Here is a 21401-nt window from a genome sequence, read left to right on the forward strand (position 1 = left end):
GTCCTTGATGCAGTTTCGAGTAAAAATGCAATCTTTATTGAGCAGTATTGATGTGGAAGAACAAGATCTCATAACATGGCCAGAACCTGTGAAACAAAACTATACTGCTTTGATTGGGCTTGCACCTGAACCGCTAGGCCCTTTTAAATGAGATAGTGTGTTGTTAGATGGATGGGGATGCAGAATAACTCTTACACCAATAATAAGACTGACTCAGGAAGTTGGAAAAAGTAAACTGTTTTATTCTCCATTGTCTAAAACAGGGAGTACAATAGACATCAACGGATGTCTCACAGCATAATCTCAATGCATCACATACAAAAAAAAACACTTATACAGCCAAAACTCATCATACGTGATGTCATACTACATGGCAAACTAAGAAAACTTATTCAGGACTGTGGTTGGTCTACAGCGAACATCTAAGTATACTTTCTGTAGGGGTTTAGATTGTGATTGGGTCTCTATAGTCAGGTGGACAACTTATGCCCACCTCTTGTGCAAGTAATCATCAATATTTGTTAGATACACAACAAAACATTGGCTTTCAAACTATAGGGCTCTTCAATACATGGCCCTCTATAATTGGTTTGCACGCTTGTACCCTTTTGGAATATTCGACTCGCTAGCAGCACGCAAGCTGGTAGCCAAGGTGCTGGTTGGTGGACTTGACCATGCCTTCCCACCCAATTAGCACATCATCCATCATCACTCATGCCTTCTGCCATTTAAATTGTCTTTGAGCTTGGCCTTGCAAAGTATCACTGCTCCTGAGAATAGAAGGGAGCACAATCACGTTATTATCTTCAAATCTCGGTGCTGCTTGCCCATGTTCTACCCCATGTGACAGGAGACCATGTTTTACCTCTTTCTTTGCGTTTAATGACATTAAATGAATAAAACCTGGCACTCATAGTGTCTTTCGGTTGCACCTTAAAAAGAGCTCACCTTGCTTTTCACGTTCTTGGTATCTCCTTCAATAGATAACCAGTTCTTGGCTGCCCCAACCCTTGAGACTTGAGCAGACAGCCTTTTCGATCCTGCCTTCGATGTTCAGCTGTTTTCTCTGCTGTGCCACATTTTCAGCCATTCTCTTTCAGGAGTCCTGGCTTACTAAAGTTGCGACATTGAATATCCAGATTCTATAGATGTATATATATTGGCAGCACCGCCTGCAAGTCTATTCACTACGTATTGCCAGCCTTCATGATTACTTAGTCTGCTTTTTTTGCAGCATCTGTACAGTTATAAAATGACTTATATTTTCTTCTGTGCTCTTCGCACGTGCAATCTTCATTATACACATGAAAGGTTACTCCGATCTTTATTTCGTCATCAGATTCCATACAGTCTATGCATTCTCTTCATTGACCATCCTTCTCAGTGTGTCACGCTCATCTCTTGTGACATCACCAGACTCTCTTGTTCACATCTTAACACTTCTTTGGGGATCTCTCTCAGGAGACCGTCTTCTCTTAGCGGGTACATTTTTTAGGGCTTTTTTCAATGGATACCTTGTTTCGAAGATCTTTCGCGATATAGGTATCATTATAGGTGTTGCATTCCAATAGAATCAGAAATCTTGGAAAAAACAGTATCAGTGACACGAGTTATTCCAGAACATTTCTTTGGTTGAGATGCATGTGGGGTGAACATGTGTCTTTGATTGTCTCGCTTACTTGTTTTTTTTAATGCTATCAACAAAAAATTGATGGCGAAGGTGAACAACTAGCCTTGATCACATCACTCTGAAACATCTACAGTGCACACTTGATTTGTATATCTGTACTAAGATTGTGGGCTGTTACTCAAGCCTAGGCGGTCTATTGATTTGCACATTTGTTATTTTGCACAAAACATCAGAGGAAATTGTGATACATAAACATAGTTTTTAAGATGTATTTTTTATAATGTGTAGTTTTAGATTATTGGATGTAAAAATCAAATGAATGTAATAATTTTAACTCATATTTGTTTTATACACTTTATAAAGGTTTTTTATGAACCATATTCAATAACAAAAAAATGGGAGAAAAGCAGGTACAGGAGTCCCTATTGGAAGAATCTGAGTCTTGCTGGCATTGAGACATTCATTGAGACATCATTGTTGGTAAACCAAGACTGAATGGCGGACAAACAATCTGGAATGACAGAGAAACTCAGAAGAGATGCAGGGGGTAGACTGAAAAAGAGTTGGTTGTCAGCGGCCTAACACTGGAAGTGCAGGGGGAAAGTGGAGATAAGATGAACAAGAGGGGCAAGATAACTATTCAAGAGCCAAGGCGAAAGTTTAGAGTCCTGGGGAACGCCACAGGTGGAGATAGAAGAGATTGAGAAGAAAGAACCCAGGTAACCTGAGAGGGACCTTCATTGAGTAAGGAGGTCAGCCAGTCCAGTGCTCGCTCCGAGATACTAAGGGTGTCATGGAGCCATTTTTGAGAATGGAGTGGTTAACTGTGTCAAAAGCAGAGGAGAGATCAAGTAGATTGAGAACAGCAGGTAGTTGGTATCAAGAAATGCAAGCAATTCCTCACAGGTGTTCAGGAGAACAGTTTACTTTTCTCTGGATGCTGGAATCCAGATTGATGGTTGTGTTGGCAACCACCAAGCTCAGTGTGCTGGGTCAGTTGGCAAAGACCAACTTCTCCAAAAGTTTCACAAGACAGTGAGTGAGAGGAATGGGGCGGTAGTTATCCGGACATGAAGGGTTGGCGGAAGGCTTTTTCAGGAGGGGTTCCCAAGGGAGTGCTTGAGGGTAGAGGGGAAAGACCCTGTGCCAAGAGAGTGATTACAGAAGCCTGCGAGTGCAGGGACAGGGGGGCCAATATTGTCCTTAATAGTTTTGGAAGAACAGGGGGAAAATTGTTTGGAGGAGACCTTCATAGAGCGGACAACTATAGTGGCCTCATCCGATGTGATAGGAGAGCAGGAGGAAAGAGTGGATGTGACAGGAGAAGAAGCCAAGGGTGGCAGAGGGATAGGGTTAGGGGGTATGGAGGAAAAGAACAATCTCAGACTGTCCTGAGTTTTAGCAGTTAAGTGGGTGGCAAGTGCAGTGGAGGATAGAGGTGAGGTGGAGACTGCAGATGGATTGGCTAGTTCTCTGCATATTTTAAAGAGTTCAGCTGTGTTGTTTAAAGCTCCCGTAACACAGGCCTGGATGTGAGCCCTCTTCTTGGAGTGAAGGGAGAGATGATATTTACTTTGGAGAAGGCGACAGGCCAGTTTATCAGAGGATGAACTTGAGGTGTGCCACTTCCATTCAGCATCTATACACTTGTGTTTTAGGGCTGCTAGATATGAGCCGTAACAAGTGTTAAACTTGGTGGCAGGTTTCAGATGGATCCTAATGAAAAGGGCAAGAATATTGAGAGTGTTAGTGAGAGTGAGATTTAGATTGCTGGGAGCAGAGTCAACAGTTGAGTCAGTAGTTGGAGGAGGGGGGATGAAAGTAGAAACAAATCCAGCAGCTGACAATCGTTTCGTCTGACAGGTGTTCATAAATGAGGCTGGTAGAGCTGGAGGAGTATTGGTTAGAGGGCTGAGAGGTTCCAGCTAGGAGGAAAGGAGTCTATAGTCAGACCAGGAGAGTGGGGTGGAGAGAGGGGTAGAGAGCAAGAGATCTGTATGGATGAAGTCATCAAGAGTGTGTCTGGCCGAGTGGGTAGGGCCGGAGGGAAGAATAGAGAGCGTGAGGGAGGAGCAGAGGTCACGGAAGAGAGTGGAGGCCGTGATTGAAGAATCCAGGTGGATGTTGAAGTCACCCAGAATGAGGAGTTTAGAGGTGGAAGTCAGAAGAGAGGAGGAGAAATCGGCCCATTCTGAAAGAAAAGAGGAGATAGGGGCTGAGTGCCTGTAGATAGTGACAATGGTCAAAGAGGAAGTGAGAGAGATGCCAAGCTTGCAGACCAGGATTTCAAAGGAGGAGTAGTTTTAGGTGGGTACGAGGGAAGAATGGACCCTCTCAGGGAAGATCAAGGTGACTCCACTGCCAGCACAGTTCGGATGAGGCTTTGAGATGATCTTGTAGCCAACAGGGAGAAGGGAGTCAAAAGCAGTGAACCACGTCTCGGTGAGAATGTGGACAACAAGATCAAAGTCTTCAAGGAGGAGGCAAATGTCAGAAGAATTTTTCACAGCGGAAAGAGCATTAAGTCTTGTTAAGTGAAGCTAGTCACCACCCGTAAAGATTTTCCAATGAGTGGAACATGGGGGTGGTCCACCCATCGTAGGTGGTAAAATAGGTGCTGGAAAGAAGAAGTTGGGTTAGCAGGAGCAGGAAGGAAGTTGTTAAAAGATGGCAGGCGCCAGTCAGAGAGGAGGAGATTGGGTTGAGGACCCTGGGCAATAATGTTGCCATTGTGATAAACATTAATGATGCACCTAGAAAATGAGAAGCCAGCCAAGAAAACTTCCCATCTAGTGCCACCATTAATGGGTGAGGGAGACGAAGGTGAGAGTGTAGATATCAGATGTGAAGTACATAGGTCTGGAGAGGGTACAGAAAATAAGATATTGGTGACATTTCCTTACCTTTCATTTGATGCTGAGTCCTTTGAAAGCAATTCTTCAGTGTATGGGGACCTAGTCCAGATGGAAGAGAGGTGCGGTGATGTGTGAGTGTTTGGGCAGGTGTAAAATGCAATGAACTGGTGCATTCCGTAAGGCATGCAGGGTGGCTAGGGTATTCCTAGAGACTCTAGTGAGGATTGCATTTCCATGGTGCAGCTTGGAGAGAATGAATACCTAGACTGCAGTACAGAAACTGTCAAGGGAAAAGATACATCCTCTCTTTTGTAGGAGTTGTCGCTGTAAATTGCATGTTTTTGTGATGATTGCTAGGTGGTGTGTGAGGGAAAGGTGGAGATTCCATGGTGACGTTTAAGGAACTCACTGGTGTGGAGAGGGATATGTGTGAGTAGACTGATTCACTGCATTGTTATTTTGAAAATAAGGCACTGCTGGATCAGTGCCTGGAAATTGATAATTTTTGAGTGAGGATGGAGTCTCATGATAGCATGGATTCTCCGTTAGAGCATTTGTGTAGAACACTCCTGCAAGACAGGGAAAAGATTTTAAATTACCACAGACAGTGGGTACAGGAAACTGTGCGTAAACTGTTTAAATCTTGGCCCGAAGAGGGGACGTTCAAGGAAAATGTTTTAGAGCGTACGTATACATACTTATTGTAAACCTACAAAGGAAAGCAACTGAAAATTAGACGGGCCATACTCGATTCATGGAATTTGTATGTAGCAGAAGAAAATGTCCCGAATGACGGTGTAGGGGGAAACAATCAGGTATGCAGACAGCCAGCCAAGGGATACACAAACCCCCAATTTACACCCCCAGTTGAAGATGAAAAGGGAGCATTGGGAAACAAATTGGACTCCACCAACGAGCCATTGATTTTAGAAATAGAAACTGAAGCATGCAGATATTTGTAAGCAGCATTACATAAAACAGGGGAGGAGCTTGCGAAAGCAATGCAGGGCCAAGGGGAGGGGAAGTGTGTGTTAATAGTCACAGCCCAATCAAGGGCCGACAGATATGGGGAACACAGTTCCCTATGTTACAGAAGGGCCCAGGGAGACAATATATGCCCTGGCCCCATATGATTAAGGTTAATTTAGTACACACCTTGTCCTCCGTGACTATGGGAACTGGCAAGTGGATTTATGTGTTTGAAAAGAACACAGCCGGAATCTGTTTAGCTGTAGGGGCATGGGAAGTTTGTTTGCCTCATTGTTGGGTAAGCTGGCAGATGAGATATAGAGAAAGGCAGGGTATAGGGAGGTAATATTTAGCAACAATGCACAAGGCAGGGCTCCGTTTAACAACTGTTAAGCAAGGGTACAGGATATTTTGAGGGACATGTATCCTGATAGACCTGATATAAACTCCATTATGGCCTACACAATGAAGACAGATGATGACCCGCACTCTGCATACAGCAAATACAAGAGATGAGGAGGATATAACAGGCATGGTATAAGCACATTGCTGTTTTTTCACATGTTACGAAGGGCACTCCCCATAAAAGTACAAGCCAATCTGAATAATGTGGTTGAGATTGAGGCAAAACAATGGTCAGAGATCCAGGGACACCTAATCAATTATTGTAAACAAAAACAGGGAAAGGATAAGGATAGGGCAGAGCAAGTGCAGTGGGTAGAAGCAAAACTGGTAGAGAAGAAGCTGGCCAAAATAAGCTTAGAAGGAGTGGTAATCACCAGCACAGCAGACGGGCAGCCTTAACATAGACAAGTGCAGAATCGGGCAGAAAGACCAAGGAATGTCAGAGAAAATGTGGTGCACCCCCAGAGGGGATGAGAAGGTTTACGGAGAGGTAGAAGGGGTGGAGGTATGAGGCCCAGATTTGGGGCACTGTTAATCTTGTGGGAGAATAGGCCATTGGGAAAGCAAATGCAGAAGTAATATGGCCATGTCTTATAACCCTGATATCCAAGTGTACCAACCAATCTCTTACCCAAAGCCCCAGACTTCTCGATTTGCCCCAGCTGCCCTACACTCCTACACTCCATGCCACAACAGCCAATACAGTATCAGACACCAAAATGTGTCCAAGCTCATCCACATATAGTGCCAACAGCAGAGCTGTGGGAAAAGAACCACTGGCCAAACGGCACAGCAATGCATTACACAGGGGTAGGTGTGTTTGAAGGTAACCATTTTCCACTTCTAGGCACAAATGCCCAACCACAATAGGACAGCCCACAGCAAACACTGATGTGTCCAGTACTATCAGTCACTGCAACTCGAATGAAGAACCTCGGGTTGGGGTGAAGATAGGAGATATAACATTTACTTTTTTCTTTGACACAGGGGCCAACAAGTCCTGTATTAAGGAGGGGAGATTTCCTTTGTCAGCCGAAATGATGGACACACAGGGATTCTCTGGGGCTATAGCAGCTTTTACTGAAGACTTGCCTAGCACCATAGGAGCACACAGTAACACACAGTTACAGCACCATTATTGTACTCAAAAGAAGCACAAGTTACCCTTCTAGGAAAATACCTTATTAGCAAATCAAATAAGACCATGTATTCAGGTATAGTGTGTGCCACTCCAGGCATATACCATGCCAGATCAGTGGTATTAACACAAGCACTCTGCAGTGCCAGCACCTTGCAAGGTGTACCTTTGCACACAGATCTGTTCTTTAATGGGGTGGCAGTCCTGTTAGGATGGGTGCCCAGGATTGAAGATAAAACAATGCACATACCAGATGAGTTTGTTTTTCTTTAGACCAGTTGTCCCCAATGAAAGGGCACCAGGTACCATTGTCATGTTAGATTTAGAAGCAGTGCTCACTAAAGCAGACAAATTAATACTGTAAGGTGTGGATGAAGTTACCATTGAATGGCGCACATTTCTTTGTATTGACCCAACACAGCAATTGAGAGAGGTGTCTGATGAACAGTTGATTGAAGACACCAATGGCACAGGAGAGATGGTGTTTGAGATATGGATACTATGCCAGATAATTGTTGAACACTGAGAAATAACACACTCCATGCAAGACAGTGCTAACACACTAGCAGGAAGATTTACAGAAGGTGCCTAGTCAGTTATGGACCAGAAACCCCCATTATGTAGGGCTACTTAAGAGCATAGGAGCAGTGTGTATCAAGCTTAAACCGGGTACAATTTTATCAAAGGGAAAACAGTATCCCATGTCTAGAGAATCAGATGAGGGAATCTGTGCAACTATAATAGCCCTAGGTCAGCAAGGGACGATACAGACATCAGAATCACCCTGTAACATGCCCATATATTGTTTAAAAAAAGCATTAAAAAAAGCAAAAGGGTCATCTTGGAGAATGTGCAGGATGTGTGTCCATTAAAGAACTTAGTAGAAGCAGAATTCCCAGTGGTCCCTAACCCAACCACCATCCTTTGTAATGTACCCAGAGGTGCCATTTACTTAACTGTTTTAGATCTGAAAAATGCATTATTCTCAATTACTTTACATACAGAATCCCATCCTCTACAGTGTTTACTTATAGGGTGTCAAATATTTCAACACAGTCGTTGAGCACTAGGATATAGTGAATCCTCTTATGACACACTTATGACAGGGACCTAGTAAACGCAAAAAGACAACTTAGGGCCCCATCAAGAGTTGGGCGGTAATCCAGCGGATTTCCCATCGAGCGGTATTAGCGCTAATGCCAATCCCTGGGCGGAAAGGCTGGCTGATCACGAGTTGGCGTGCACGCGCACAGGGACATGTCATTAGTGCAAATAGCGCTTGACGTAGACATTGGGCAAGAACCCGTACTTCCAGCACACCGCGCGCTACTGCCCCGCTAATAGCGTGCACTAATAGCGCGTGGGAAACGCACGTGGGAAATGCATCACCGGCAGAACGGGAAATAAAGCATCGACCATTTTGGAAATCACAATCCGTCGAATATCACAGCCCCTGCAAGCCCTCCACCCCCGTGAAGAGTGAAAAATGTCACTGGAGCGCACTAGGGGCAAGTCAGCCCTGCACAGGGTCAGAAAACCCAAATTCAAATACTTGTGGAGGAGGCAGTGACCCACCAATGAACTACAGCATCGCAAGACAAGCGGCCAGCGTCAGGTGCAGATCTTGCAGTATATCAGCCAGAGGGTGTCTGCAGTGGGGCGCCTTTCCCGGGATGGGGAGGACTGTCGCAAGCACCTAAATGACTTGCGTGTCAGAGTATGTGGCATAATATCCCAGCACAGGAGTGCAAATATGGGCACTGGAGGAGGGCCACCACCACCAACACCCGAGCTCATGCCCTGGGAGGAGAAGATGAAAGCACTCATCGACATGGGTACCATAGAGGGAGTCGGCGGAGCGGAGGCTGGCACCGGTATCCAGCAGGCTGCAGATGAGCTCCCCAAATATGCATGAACCTGTATGGACCACACATGCAGACCCTGAGTGGATGAATATGGATGCAATGTGTGTGAGGCACTGCAGACACCCATAACTGACCCCTTGTACCACCGTACCGTAGCGCCCTCTAGACTCCCCTGTACGTGCACTGCATCAATACAAGGGACAGGGGACAGACATCCATGGCCATGGCACAGCTACGTGAAGTGTGAGTGTGCATGAAGAAACCACAAGCACCATGTGCACTGTGCATCCCCAGCATGCATGTGATGATGACACACAGACATGTCTGTCCTGTGTCCCTCCACACTGACACATTCAACCAATCACAACATGGGGAGTGAGCACAATGCAAGTGGAATGCATGATAGCAACTGTCTACGATCCCACTTGATGGCATGAAATGCATGATACTTATGTAGGCCGCCCTGAACTCAATACACACCCTATGTACTCCACAGGCACACAGCGATAACCACAGGATGACGATGACGGTGAGGAGGCCACTACATCACGGCGGCCAAGGCAGCGCTCCTCGACCAGCACCACCACCCCGCAAAGAGGCCACCCAGAAGCAACCCGACACCGGACCCATCCCACATCACCAAAGCACAGCCCAACCAGACAGCTGCAGCATTCACATGGCCGCAGAGGGTCAGCACCTACCTCACCCCAACCCATCATGCAGACACTCGATGTAGAGGGAGTCACCTGTGGGTTAGAGCCCAATGAGGGACAGACACCTAAAGCTGCATCTCAGCCAGGACTGTTGCGTTCACCCAGATGCAGCGACACCAAAGGAATGGCCACACCTCAGGGGAGCCCTGAGCCAGTCACACAGGTAGCACACACCCCACGTGTGCATGTGCGTCGTGTCAGCACACCAGAGCCTGATGTTGACACACATCATATGGCACCCCAGATGATAGGCACTCGGACCGCAGCAGTCCCATCCGAGCTCCCAACAGGTCCCCATGCAGCCCCCCCAGGCAGCGCACAGCTGCCAGCCCGGTTCCGTTCGCACCCGGAGTACCTTTCATCACGGGACCTGCCGTGATGGCACATCTGGACATTATGGAGGCCAAACAGGCAAAAGTAGAATCCATGGCCAAAGTGCACAGCCGGCACATCAAGGCCATCAGCGGAGACATATGGCATGCCAGCAAGTACATGACCCGAAACAACGCATGCACCCGAAAAGTGGTGGAGGGATGCACCGCAGCCCTGACAGGTTTCGGCCAAAGGGTACAAGAGTTGTGCGAGGCAGTATCTGCACATGCAGAGCAGACTAGGGAATTGAACAACCTTCTCCGCCAGCAGCTTCAGGTCACCAGTCGGTCCCATCAACCTCCACTACACCAACAGAGAGATCCCTGGAGCCTTCACCCAGGCACCGTACATTGTGCCACCTGAGATCCCGCACACCAGAGAGGCCAGGACCATCATAGATAGACATGGCACTGTTGAGGGTTCCCTGAGAACATGCACCTACCTGCACTGTTTTGGGGAGTGCACTGGGGCGAGGGGGGATTGTGTGCTGGGTGTTCACTGGGGGGAGGGGAGATTGTGTTCTTGGTGTTTACTGGGGGAGGGGGGATTGTGTGCTGGGTGTTCACTGGGGGGAGGGGGGTTTGAGTGCTGGGAGCTAACTGGGGGAGGGGGATTGTGTGCTGGGTGTTCACTGGGTGGAGGGGGGATTGTGTGCTGGGTGTTCACTGGGGGTGGGGGATTGTGTGCTGGGTGTTCATTGGGGGCAGGAGGGATTGTCAAACATATAATAAATCACATTAAACAATCATACAAAGCATGGACAGTCATGATTGTGATAAAGTGCTCTTTAATGTTCAAATGGTATGTGTCAAATGTAGCCATCACCCGTATTAAAAATAATTCTCAATCAAGCCCTGTCTGGCCAACCTCCCCTCCCTCACCCCATTCCTGTGTACACATGCAACAGCTTCTGGCACATCATCATCTTCACTCCCATCCCCAGTTGGCTGCACATCAGCATCGAGGGGCAGTGGCACATTCCTGCGACAGAAAATGTTGTGCAGCATGGCACATGTAAGTACGATTTCGCCCACTTTTTCAGGTGCATACATCAATGCCCCTCCCTACGGTCTAGGCACCGGAAGCATGCCTTCAGCAGTCCAAATGCCCTCTCCACACAGATGCGTGTACGTCCATGGGCAATGTTGTATGCCCTGTCAGCTGAAGTGTGTGGATGACGCACAGGGGTCATGAGCCATGTGTACTGGGGATATCCCGAATCACCTGCAGGGGAGAGAATGCAGGTATGAGGACAAAGTTGGTTCAGTGGGTGCACAAGGCTCAGTCATTAGTGACATTGGCAGCAGAATGAAGTTTGTATTGAAGAGGTCATGCAATCACATTGCAATGTTGGCATACACCCCTTGCCTTCAGAGACATGCATGGTCTGAGGTTGCCATACAGCTATGTATCTATGTATATGTGAGTGCTTATGTGCATCACATCCATGTTTTACATGTGGACTAGTTATCATATGCTGATTCACATTGTGGTGTGTGCTGTGGTAGGGGCAGCATTGATTCAATGGACTACTTACTACTAGCACCACCCCTGTTCTGAATGTAACAGTACTCTGTCCTTTGTCACTGGAGGAGGGACCCTTAATCTGCTTGTGCATGCAACATGTTGTTAGCCCATGTGTCATTGGCATTCCCTTTGGCTGCTGTTGCGTTTGCTGATTGGCACAATTATGAACAGCTTCTGGGTGTTTACTGGGGGAAGGGGGATTGAGTGCTGGGAGCTAACTGGGGGAGGGGGATTATGTGCTGGGTGTTCACTGGGTGGAGGGGGAATTGTGTGCTGGGTGTTCACTGGGGGTGGGGGATTGTGTGCTGGGTGTTCATTGGGGCAGGGGGGATTGTCAAACATATAATAAATCACATTCAAAAATCATACAAAGCATGGACAGTCATGATTGTGATAAAGTGCTCTTTAATGTTCAAATGATATGTGTCAAATGTAGCCATCACCCGTATTATAAATAATTCTCAAACAAGCCCTGTCTGGCCAACCTCCCCTCCCTCACCCCATTCCTGTGTACACGTGCAACAGCTTCTGGCACATCATCATCTTCACTCCCATCCCCAGTTGGCTGCACATCAGCATCGAGAGCAGTGGCACATTCCTGCGACAGAAAATGTTGTGCAGCATGGCACATGTAAGTACGATTTCGCCCACTTTTTCAGGTGAACACATCAATGCCCCTCCCTACGGTCTAGTCGCTGGAAGCATGCCTTCAGCAGTCCAAATGCCCTCTCCACACAGATGCGTGTACGTCCATGGGCAATGTTGTATGCCCTCTCAGCTGAAGTGTGTGGATGACGCACAGGGGTCATGAGGGTTACCAGACATTTGGTTGAAAAAAATTGGTCGACCAGACAAATGGTCGAGCCCATTTGGTTGAAAACCAAATGGTCGAATTTTTTTTTTTTTTTTTTTAACCCTTTTTTTTTTTTTGGGGGGGGTCCCCCCCAACCCCCTTTTTTTCTCTAAAAACCCCTTTTTTTACAAAACGAAAACCCGAAAAATAAATATATAAATAAAAAAAAAATTCGACCATTTGGTTTTCGACCAAATTGCGTCGACCAAATTGCAGTCGACCAGTTTTCAGTCGACCAAATGACTGGACACCGGTCATGAGCCATGTGTACTGGGGATATTCCGAATCACCTGCAGGGGAGAGAATGCAGGTATGAGGACAAAGTTGGTTCAGTGGGTGGACAAGGCTTAGTCATTAGTGACATTGGCAGCAGAATGAAGTTTGTATTGAAGAGGTCATGCAATCTCATTGCAATGTTGGCATACACCCCTCGCCTTCAGGGACATGCATGGTCTGAGGTTGCCATACAGCTATGTATCTATGTATATGTGAGTGCTTATGTGCATCACACCCATGTTTTACATGTGGACTAGTTATCATATGCTGATTCACATTGTGGTGTGTGCTGTGGTAGGGGCAGCATTGATTCAATGGACTACTTACTACTAGCACCACCCCTGTTCTGAATGTAACAGTACTCTGTCCTTTGTCACTGGAGGAGGGACCCTTAATCTGCTTGTGCATGCAACATGTTGTTAGCCCATGTGTCATTGGCATTCCCTTTGGCTGCTGTTGCATTTGCTGATTGGCACAATTATGAACAGTTCTCCAGGGGCAGTGGCACATTCCTGCGACAGAAAATGTTGTGCAGCGTGGCACAAGAACACAGGACACAGCAAAAAATCCTTATCCTTAGAGTTTGGATTAGGATTCGTAACAGGAGAAGTGTGAGTGGTTAATTTTCCCCGATAAAGAGGACATCATTGCATTGATAAAGATGTCAAGTAAGTCTAGAGCACCAGGCACTGATGGGTTGACTAACGTAATATTAAAGGAGGAATCGGAGTTAGGTGCCAAATTACTTTTGGTGCTGTTTGGACAGATTAGGAAATTACAAAATATTCCACAAACATGGAAATCATCAATTGTAGTCTCAATTTTCAAGAAGGGGGATAGGGTGAATCCTAAGAACTACCGCCCTATCACTGTTCTGGATGTGATGGGCAAATTGTTTGCCTCATTGCTTTTGGAGAGACTGTCTAATCGGGTGTCAATGTTTGGACAATATGATCCTTATCAATCTGGCTTTGTTAATGAAGTAGGCACAAATCTGAGTGTATTTTTATGAAATATTCTGAAGACACGTACAATTATGAACACAAATAAGATATACCTTGAGTTCATTGACTTAACCCCGGCATTTGACACCATAGACCTGGATCTCTTGTGGATGAAATTGATGAGATGGGAGGTGTGTCGGAAGCGGCTGAGACACGACCTGTGTTTTCATGCTTCAGTGCGGATTGACACAGAGGCATGACTTGCACGTTAGAAGGTGCTTTCTTCTTAGCCCAACTTTCAGCCCTAGGAGTAACGAATAAGCATTGGTCGGTGCGTTGTGACTCAGTGTGGCTGAGGAGCTGGCGATTTGGTTAAACAAGAGAAGCAAGAGATGCCCCCACTCCACGGGTGTCCAGAGAAGGGCCTACATGTACGGGGATACAGTCCAGTGCCATACTTCATCATTATGTCCTGGTTTGGCTGGCCCACACCTCTTGCAATCCCACTTGCTGGTATACAGGTACATTGTATAGGTACATTGCACAAGCATAGCACATGGTGCAGACTCGTGTATGGGATTTGTGAGGTGCCTGGGTCTTGTGAGGTGCCCAGGCCTTGTGCAAGATTTAACCCCTTAACTACTGCTTGTGGGCACTTTTTCAAGATGGAATCATTTAGTAATAATATACCTCCATAAAACACCTCCTGGAAGCGTCCACCGATCTCTTGTTAGTGCTTGTTCGCGCCGACGGGGGTGCTTTGTGAACCCCTGAAAGGCTTGTTAAACCACTGTGCAAAGCCACGTGAAGTGTGTATTGCACTCTCAAGATCCTTCTGGTAGCCAGTGGGAGGAAATAATCCCTCGTCCACTCGCTGGATGCATTCAGGAAGTATCCTGAAAGTGTCTGGCAAAGTCGATTATAGTTGCATCCATAATCAGTCATATCTATGACGCTAAATCCATCCTTGTTGTGGTCTAAAAACTCCTCAATTACTCTGCCTTTACCACCATGCATTCTTAATACCCCTGTGTCCCCATTATTGGCCATACTGCGAAGCTAAGCAAACTGGTAGGATGGGCAAAGCAGGTGCAGCCGCATCCAGGAGGGTTTTATCATCTGACAGAAACAAAAAGTGTGCTAGTGTGCGCGGAGTTGGCAGCTGAGTTGAGTTGCTGCAGTCTGTGGCAGTCTACTCTCTCCTTCTCTACAGAGACCTGAGTCTCTCTTCAGTTGCAGTGTGTTCCTGTTTGTGGGAGGACCCATAAAACCCCATACTATCCGCGAAGCGCCCGCAGAGTTGGCAGCTGAGTTGAGTTGCTGCAGTCTGTGGCAGTTCGTGGACAGGACTGGCAGACCACCACTATATGGAGTCTGAAAACCCTTTGGGTGTTACGGAAGAAGATGGGCACTGGATGTGGAGTGCCAGCTTATCCTACAACAGACCAAAGTCAAACCGGGGCCCCTCGGCCCGGTCGACCCCAGGTTCGCGTGGCGGCCCTCCATTGCCATTGTCCAAAGAACCACTGGCCACAGAATTAAAGGGAAAAAGAAATGCTGTAATTGCGCCAACATCAGCCGCATCAGCCACTCGTGCAGGTCTCTTGCCCCCGTTCTCCAGATTTCATCGGCCCAGGCTGACTTGGCAGACTCTAGCAAACTACATACTCCAGCTGTACTGGAAACTTTAGAGGGAGTAGCATCGGGAGTAGCAATGGACACAGCACCGGACGTTCTAATACAGTCTGAGCATTTTCAGGCGGTACAAACTCCCGGCTCGCCCCCAGTGCAGCCTGCCGAAGGGTGGTCTGCGAGGGATTCGCCAGCCGGTCCGAGTTGTGCCACCGGGCTTACTCCAAGATATGAGGTGCAGCCCTCCCAACCACCTTCATTCAACCTCACTGTTGCTCCGGCGCCGACGACATGTGTTCGCGGCACGCTGTTCGAGGCCTCTGAAGTCCCGCTCGGAGTCCCGGGCACAGATGCCGCCTCCGCGCTCGCGGTGCTGGGCGGCGCGGAGAGGGGACGGGGGTCTCCCCCCCTCGGCACATCATCCAAGAAAAGGCTGGTGGAGGCTTTATTCCACACCCCAGAAGGCGCGGCCCCGCCTCCAAGTGGAGGTGCGGCTAAGTGGCTCCCGGAAGGAGTCAGGCTGACAACGCCAGAGGGAAGAGCGATGCGGGCCTCCCCCTCGGGAACCAGTGATCAAGCAGACGACTCCATAGAAGAACTGGGAGAAGTAATAGAATCTTCTACCTCGTTGTCAGCGACTCCTCCCCCAAAAAAGAAAAACAAATTAAGAACTGGACCAAAAGTGTCCCACATACCAATGTCAAAAAATAACAAAAAAAAACACTCAGCAAACTTTTCAAAAAGAAAACATCTGCTTTGAAGGTCCTGTCCAAAACAAGTATATGTAATTCCTTGAAGGAATACTTTGTGAGCCAAGAAAAAAGAAAATACGATGTTCTAAAAGAACTCACGGACGCAGAGATATTGGAAGTTACCATAGAACACCCAATAGGTCCAATACAAAGTCTACCCACCTTAGTAGCAACAAAGGACCAAAACAAGGTAAAGTGCCCTTTCAGCGACCCCAGTGCAAGTATCGAAAATCAGAGGCCTCCCCGTCCTATTCTTCCTCCAACAGCTGCAAACTTACCATCCCCAACTAATTCCATTGGTGTCGCTCAGAGTCAAGACCAGGCGCAAGTCAATTCCACTCACCCAACACTCAACTCCTCGCCAACACCAACCCCTACAGAACCGGTGTTTCCGCGCCCTCTCTCGCCCAACACAACACCATCGGAGAGAGTGCAGCGACCTCAATTTTCATCCGAGGACTTCCTTTCCTCCCCAATTCAGGCAGATCCAGTGGTCAACCACACAAGCTCGCCCCCAGGGCACCCGGTACATCGACCAGTCTTATCACCAATTTCTAAGGACTCAAGTCCAATAAAAAGCGCACCACTGCTCCCTCCACTTCCGACTCTGCCTCCAACCACACCAAAAAGAAAAAGCAAATCTGGCGAGCAGCTACATGATGAAACACAGAAAGACTCGCCTCCAAAAAGACTAGACCTAGCAACCTTAATGTCTGCAATAACAATTGCCCTTGCCCCATTCGGCAAACTGTACGAGGCAATAAGCGACTCACTTAAGGACCAAACAACTTTACTGACAATGACTCACACTAAACTGATTTTCCTGGAAGGATATATCACTGCTAAAGAAAAACAGGATACTGAACTGTTTAATAAAATTCTGCTGGCCCCTACGAGACCTGGGCCAACACCAGAGCTTCCATTCCAGAGAACCATTGTTATCAAGGACTCAACAGACCAAGGCTCTCAAACGGAAATCACCAATACAACCGAGCAACTGTTGGTACCTAAACCACTAGTGGCAGACATAAGGTCCCTTCCTGGCAATTGTCCTGACCATCAAAGCAAACAAAAAAAGAACCAATCTCACCCTGGTCACCCTGACCTATCCAATTTATTCTCAATTGGAACTAGTAATCAGGGGTCCTCCAAGCCCTTCTCACAATCAAAAGGGCCATCAGCGAAGTTGTCAGAAAATTCGAAACCTGCAGAGATCCAGTCTGGTGCACAGACACCTGCAAAGCGGGCAGAGAAAGCAAAATCCTCTCTACAGGCTGACAAAGCCTCAGATCAGCCCGACCAAAAGGAAATAAAAGGACACACTCAACAAGCAGGCCCCTCGGTCAGGCCAAAAGTGAAAGATCGTAAGGAAAGTGAATCCTCGAGGCCTACGTCGAAGAGGTCTCCACCAGAGAAAAGTTTCATCCTGGGCCCTTCAAGAAAGTCACTGATCACAGCAGAGGATTCCATGAGACATCGCTTACGAGTGTCGTCAACCCCCAAAATTGGCACTTTGGCAAGCAAACCACGTCTACAAAACGTAACAAGATTGTCTCTCCAGTCTCTAAAAAACATAGGCGAATGAGTGGTCCTCGCAAGGAAGAGACCCAAGCAAACAACTCCAGATATCCAAGAGGTCCGCTAAAGCTGAGAAAACTTTCATCACCTTCAAAAAACCATCAACAAGAAAAGGACATAAGTTCCAGTGAGAACCAAAAGCCAAGAACCAGAAGAAGCGCAGACAGTCCCCGAAGAGGATCCAGTCCGAAAAAGCAAAGAAGTCCATACAGACAAAAATACACCTCCTGTCTTCACAGGCCTCAGAACAACCTGTCTCCTTCTATCATCTTTAAACTAGAACAGATCCCGCAAAACTCTGAAGCGATAACCCTGAACAGGCGCACAGTCCTGAAAATTCTGAAGCACTCCAAAGACTTTAAGCATCTGACGACGGCTGACTTAACGCTAGTCGAGCCATACGACAAAGGACATAAGGCAAAGGCCTTTTTTCACGTTAAAATACATGCTGTGAAGCATGGTTCCAGAGAAGGCGAATCCGACCTACTCAAATGTGGATACACCATCACAGAGTGGACAAGTTCAACAGATAAAGAAATTGAACATTCGACGAATATGAACCCCAAGCCAAAACCATCCATAGCAGAAACCCAGAGGAGCCCGCATGATCACCCTAAACCAGCGAGCCATCGGACGGCCACTTTCCATGACCTTGACACAGAGGCCAAATGTTCGAACAGGAAAGGCAACTAAAATCCCATGAGCAGGGTAAGAGAAAGGAAAAACCTAAGCCCAGTACCACACGGGACACCTAAAACAACAATTAAAAATGCGAACGGCAAGTCAAATGAAGCGCTGAGTGAGAGGCTCCCTCTTCCACCCCCGAAGATCTCGTCAACATTCGCTCCTATCAAACAACTGCTAGCGTGGTTGCCTAAAGCTCCAACGCACTCGATGAAAAAATAGCAATTAACACCAAGGAGTCTGCTAAAGAGAGAAAAGGCTCAACCACCACCTTCAGCAGCTGCTCAAAGCATGAAGACGCAAGAAAGCTCCGTCAGTAAAATGATGTCTTGGAACACAAGAGGATTTAGTTACCTAACAAGTCCAGGCAAAGTCAACCTTGCGGAATACGACATCATAACGCTACAAGAAACATGGCTTATCAACAAACCAGGAATTGATGGTTTCTCAGTAATGGTCTCACCAGCCAGCAAAGGTCGACTGGGTCACCCGTCCTCCGGTCTCCTGGTAGCAGTCCGGCTCGGAGCTGGTCTGACAATTAAGAAACACCTAGCTGCAACCCAAAACCACCTCGCGGTGTTGGTGGAATGAGCGAAACCCTCTGTACAAACGACCAAAAAAAAGGAGATCAATCGGCTGGCCATAATTACAACGTACTGGAATCCGCAGTCTACCACAGATGATAAATTCCTTAAAATCATCGAAACAGAGATTGATGGAATTTTGGCAGCTCAGGAAGAGCCACTAATCATAATAAGTGGCGACTTAAACGCTAAATGCCCGAAAAATGGCCAGAACACCAAGCACTCACGACCAAATATCCAGGCAGAGTCTCGAGGGCAGAAATGGCAATCTCTAATGAATACCAGAAATCTTCACAACATCGAGGAGGCCCTTCCCCCAGTATGCTACATTCCGACCTGGGAAAGAGGCGCTCAAAAGGGGACCATCGACTACATCTTTACATCAAAGGGTCTGCTTACTTGGATCACATCATTCGAAGTCCTACGGACCACCGCCAGTGACCATAATATCCTGAAAATCAGTTGGCCCTCGGAGTTTAGCCCAAGGGAGTACTCGTCTGAGGCTACGGAACCCACAGCCCAAGGAAATCGTCTCAGACTCACGACTGAAAGGATCAGAGAACTTACAAGAAAATATACTAGACAGCAGTACAGGGAGTCAGGAGCCTTAACGCCTTCATCAGACTACCAGCCTCTCCTACTCCCTTACTATTCAAATATACAGAAAAAAGCAAGGGTCACTACACACCCGATTCACGAGTACAACAGGGAGTTGGTCATTAAAAGGCGAAAACTGAGGAAACTGAAGAGGCAATCGATTAACTTAAAAACAAACGATGCTGAGAAAATCTTCTTGGAAGAACAAAAAAGATACAAGTCATGGCTAAGATTCCACAGATTTACTCTATATCAACAAGATGCTGAAGAAATGTTAAGGAAACTGGCGGACAAAAACTCTGGAGCTTTTTGCCAATTGATAAGAAAGAATGACAATCCCTTGACCCTCCTACCAACTAACTGTGTCGCGGAGGACGTCTGGAAATCTCATTTTTCTACTACTTTCAAGCTCCCCAAGTAGAATTCAGTCATTACGGAAGGACCCTCCGGAGTTACCACCTGGGAAGACTTCTCTGATATTGACAACATTGTGACAGCCATAAAAAGGCTAAAACCCTCAAGAGCACCCGGACCCGATGGAATTACCGACATCGATTTGAAAAACCATCCGATAGAATGGGCCTCATTTATCAGTCAAGTTTTCAAAAACTGTACCCTGTCTAGAACAATTCCAGGCTCTTGCACTACCTCTGTGGTTGCCCCTATATACAAGAAAGTAGACAGGGCGGTCCCTGTAAACTACCGCCCAATTGCTTTGCTAGACACGATCGGAAAGATCTATGGTTCGTTCTTACAAAGGAGCTTTCAAACATGGGCAAAATCTGCTCAATGCAACGACCCTTTCCAAGCGGGCTTCATGAAGTACTGTGGAACTACAGTGAATATCATGACCCTTAGTATTTTAAAGAACAAACTCATGGAAGGATCAGGAAAGGTTTTCCTCGCTTTTATCGACCTCACCCAGGCATTCGACCAAATTGACAGGGAGATGCTATGGTCAAAATTGGTCACCTGGAACTGCCCAAACACATTACTGGACCCTGTCAAAGCCCTTCACACCGGAACCTCAATGAGAGTTAATCTGACCCAGAAAGGCCTTCTCTCCGAAGAAATACCAACATTCCGAGGAGTTAAGCAAGGATGTCCCCTTGCTCCAGCCCTGTTCATCTCCTTCCTAGGCGATTACAAAGAGAGTGCAAATCAAATAAGATCTTTTCCGCCAAAAATTGGCCAAACAGCCTTGGCTCGACTTCTTTATGCTGATGACATTATCCTCCTCGACCACACAGAAATCGGCCTCCAAAGACAACTGGATAACCTGGACTCTTACATATCTGCAAACAATCTGGAGATAAACAAGGAGAAAAAAAAAATCTTGATAATGGAAAAACCACCTGGAAAGAAGTAAAAAAAATCGAGCTGGCACATTGAAAAAGCTTCCCTGGAGGTAATCAAAAGCTTTAAATACCTGGGAGTGATGATAGACAGTTAAAAAACAGAAGTAGCAATGCAAAACCACCTGTGGTCAAAACGTGGAAGCTAACAACTCAGGCTCTGATAATCGACAGGAAATATGGTTGGTTCTCACTGCTACCGGTGCTAAAATTCTACAAAGGGAAAGTGGTGCCGTACCTGGTCTACGGAGGCAAAGCTTTGCCCGCGATCCCATCAACAATCAGGCAAAAATTGGAGGGGTACTTCTGGCGGAAAGTTCTCCAATTTCCAAATTCAACATCGATTGCAGCCATCAGAAGAGAATTGGGCCTACGCTCCCAGAAAGCAGTAAAAGAGGCAGGAAAAATGGCCCTTTTCAGGAAAGTGCTCATGTCTGAATCTCCAACGCTATACAACCTGATAAAAATGGAAATGAATAACGATAGCTGCAAGATGTTGACTGCATGGGCGACCAAACAAAGAACAAGCCTGGCTAACATTGCATGCACAGAAGAGATACTGACTCAAAATCCAACCAAAGTCAAAAAGAAAATGGACCAAGAAGACTGGATTGAAACCCAAACAATTGCAGAAAAAAACAAATTACTGGTGCATCTCCCTCCTCAAACAAA

Source organism: Ambystoma mexicanum, chromosome 4p (assembly GCF_040938575.1).
Source record: "Ambystoma mexicanum isolate Mex_15411 chromosome 4p, UKY_AmexF1_1, whole genome shotgun sequence".
NCBI classification, from domain to species: Eukaryota; Metazoa; Chordata; class Amphibia; order Caudata; family Ambystomatidae; genus Ambystoma; species Ambystoma mexicanum.